General features: G+C 49.9%; 1 long non-coding RNA gene across 1 annotated transcript; it reads left to right on the forward strand.

Annotated features, from left to right (window-relative positions):
- The first annotated feature begins 757 nt into the window (after nt 1-757).
- LOC116981621 lies at nt 758-2,865 on the forward strand. The gene is made up of 3 exons (XR_004414259.1): nt 758-1,361; nt 2,046-2,047; nt 2,500-2,865. It is a non-coding gene; the product is annotated as an uncharacterized LOC116981621 (long non-coding RNA).
- The last annotated feature ends 647 nt before the right edge of the window (nt 2,866-3,512 follow it).

The following is a 3,512-nucleotide window of genomic DNA, read 5'->3' on the forward strand; positions in this document are numbered from 1 at the left end:
CCAGCACTCTGTGTTTTTTGTTTGGCTCTGAAGTTGAAGGTGGATCCCCCTGTGTCTACCTTCAACTCCCTGTCTGTGGTGGCTCAGCGGGACAGGCAGGGGCTCTGGGGAGAGGGATGCGGTTCTGGTCCAGACCCTTTTTCAGACAATCACAAATACTCTCACCGACGAGAGTTCAGTTCAGTCTAAAGAAGGGTCTTCTCTCCAGAGTCGCTGCGCGTAACCTCAATTGATCCCTTGTTCGCGCTGACACAGGAGTAAGCTGTGATGTTATCCATCACTCGCTGACCCACTCCGCTCTATGATCTTTGCTCTTGAGCTGGTCCCCTCACTGTTCAGACGGAGAGCACTGCCAGAGGTGAGCGGGCCGGAAGAAGGCGTTGAGATGGCAGTCGGTTCCGCTATCCGGTGATGGAGGCCACTCGTAGCCATGCGAGCTGCTTCTCTCCCCGGCCACAATGCGGTGGCGCCCGGATCGCCGCGGCAGCGGTGAGTGAGTGTTACTGGCATGAACCCGACCCCCTCCTTCTTATCGCTCCTTCCCTCCTCGCAACTTTACCCCTGGCTAGACTCCCCACCAGCTGTGAAAGGAACTCTCCCCCGAATTGTCATGTTACTCACGACACGTGACTCAATCATAATTATTTATTTATATATTTATACGGGAAAAAAATCCCAATTGGGCCCCGCACCTCCTAAGGCCGACCCTGATGCTATGAAATTGAATTTGGTGGCCTGCACTCTGCTTGAAATGCTATACACCTAACTTATTGCGAAATAATTGGAAACTGGAAAAAGGAAGTATGAACTTGGATGTCCTCCTGCAGGACTGGAGGTAAAAGGAAGCCATACACACAAATAAAAAAGGCCAGTATTTACAGTATCTTGTTAAAACCAGCCATGAACATAAGCGAACGCACTGCACTGAATGATATAAATGCCTCCCTAATCCCGGATACATGGAACGAGTCTCCCCCTGGTTGAATAAACTTGAACAATTAACAGTGACCCCTTATTTGTTCTTTGGGGTCCCGGGATTAGGAATAAAACCAAAGGGATCGATTTGAAATGAGAGACACCTCTGAGTCACACTTAATCATAACTACTCGACCTCCAGCAACAGCGAAAGAAGTAAGAAAAATGATAAATGGCTGAAGGACAAACAGACAATTCATGTTTTAAGTTGCCAATGCCACAGAAGGAATGATCACATGGGTCAGAAAGGAATGGGACACTATGAAAAGCAACAGCTGCCTACTATGGCTCTGGTCCAAGTACCCTACGAACTATGGGCAAAGCATAAGAATCATGCGGGATGAGTGTATTCAGCCCCTGAACATAAACTGACTATAAAAAAGGGGGTACACAAAATTGCTGGGGAAACTCAGCGGGTGCAGCAGCATCTATGGAGCGAAGGAAATAGGCGATGTTTCGGGCCGAAACCCTTCTTCAGACTGATGGGGGGTGGGAGAAAGAAGGAAAAGGGGAGGAGGAGGAGGAGCCCGAGGGCGGGCGGATGGGAGGGTGGGAGGAGACAGCTAGAGGGTTAAGGAAGGGGAGGAGACAGCAAGGGCTAGCAAAATTGGGAGAATTCAATGTTAATGCCATACGGACGCAAGGTCCCCAGACGGAATATGAGGTGCTGTTCCTCCAATTTCCGCTGTTGCTCACTCTGGCAATGGAGGAGACCCAGGACAGAGAGGTCGGATTGGGAATGGGAGGGGGAGTTGAAGTGCTGAGCCACCGGGAGTTCAGGTAGGTTATTGCGGACTGAGCGGAGGTGTTCGGCGAAACGATCGCCCAACCTACGCTTGGTCTCACCGATCTAAATCAGCTGACATCTAGAGCAGCGGATGCAGTAGTTGAGGTTGGAGGAGATACAGGTGAACCTTTGTCGCACCTGGAACGACAGCTTGGGTCCTTGAATGGGGAGGGGGGAGGTGAAGGGACAGGTGTTGCATTTCTTGCGGTTGCAACGGAAAGTGCCCGGGGAGGGGGTGGTGCGGGAGGGAAGGGAAGAATTGATGAGGGAGTTGCGGAGGGAGCGGTCTTTGCGGAAGGCAGACATGGGGGGAGATGGGAAGATGTGGCGAGTGGTGGGGTCACGCTGGAGGTGGCGGAAATGGCGGAGGATTATGTGTTGTATTTGCCGGCTGGTGGGGTGAAAGGTGAGGACCAGAGGGACTCTGCCCTTGTTGCGAGTGCGGGGATGGGGAGAGAGAGCAGTGTTATGGGGTATGGATGAGACCCTGGTGTGAGCCTCATCTATGGTGGCGGAGGGGAATCCCCGTTCCCTGAAGAACGAGGACATTTCCGATGCCCTGGTATGGAATGTCTCATCCTGGGAACAGATGCGGTGTAGGCGGAGGAATTGGGAGTAGGGGATGGAGTCTTTACAGGGGGCAGGGTGGGAAGACGTGTAGTCCAGATAGCCATGTGAGTCAGTGGGTTTGTAATGTATGTCGGTCAGGATTCTGTCCCCTGCGATGGACAGGGGAGCTGCTTTGCCATGAATTAAAACAATATTGACTGGCCCCAGAGGCTGAAGAAGGGATAGCTATAGTCTATTCACTATTAGTGAAAATGCAAAGTCTGTGTAATAGACCCCGAAAGTGGGAGAACGTAATGACATATTATTCTGTCATCAATAACGACAGAAGCTGACACCTTTACAGTAATTGACCTATGTTCAGCCCGTTTCCCCATATCCCTGCATAAAGACCGATAGCCTATTGTTCCGTGGCTTTGCCAGCAGTGGTGGAATAACATGCCAGCCTGCTTACGCGTTGTAATGGTGAAGGACTACAATTATAGAATGTTAAGCAGTGAACTAGCTGCTGTAAGGTAAACAAGCTTCTTTGAAGAAGAGTCTCCAGTCTGAAGAAGGATTTCGGCCCAAAACGTTGCCTATTCCCTTCGCTCCATAGATGCTGCTGCACCCGCTGAGTTCCTCCAGCTTTTTTGTGAATCTTTGTATGTAATCGTGTTAACTGTTTTACAACTATTGTATATTAAAAAACGTTCTTACTATGAAATAAGTATTGATCATAAATATCTACAAAGATCTACAAAGAGGAACCTGTATTATAATAAGAAGTGTTGTGCCTAGATCCCTGATGAATCCTCTAATATAATGACCTTGCTACCCACATTTCCAAGAAATTGAGAAAATCCATAAGGTTGACAGTGACATGCATGGGTGCAATGAAGTAAAATGGGAGATGCTGGCCATTCGTGGGGAGGAGCCATCTTGGTGAACGGCTGCTAGCCAGCAGCCGTCTGTTTTAAATTCGTTTTTTTTAATCGTTTTTAGTGAGTCCTGTTTTTTTGTTTGTAGGGGATATGGTCTTTTTAATGTGGGGGGTAGGTGTAACTATATTTTTCGGTCCCTACCTGGTCGGTGTGGCAGCCTTTTCTCCGGGCTTTTCGTCGACCCGTCCTCGTGGCCTACCAGCGGGCTTGGAGCGCCGTTTCCTGGCGGGGACCGTCCAGCACCTCGACCTCGGCCTCGG

The sequence above is a fragment of the Amblyraja radiata genome, chromosome 15, assembly GCF_010909765.2.
Source record: "Amblyraja radiata isolate CabotCenter1 chromosome 15, sAmbRad1.1.pri, whole genome shotgun sequence".
NCBI lineage: Eukaryota > Metazoa > Chordata > Chondrichthyes > Rajiformes > Rajidae > Amblyraja > Amblyraja radiata.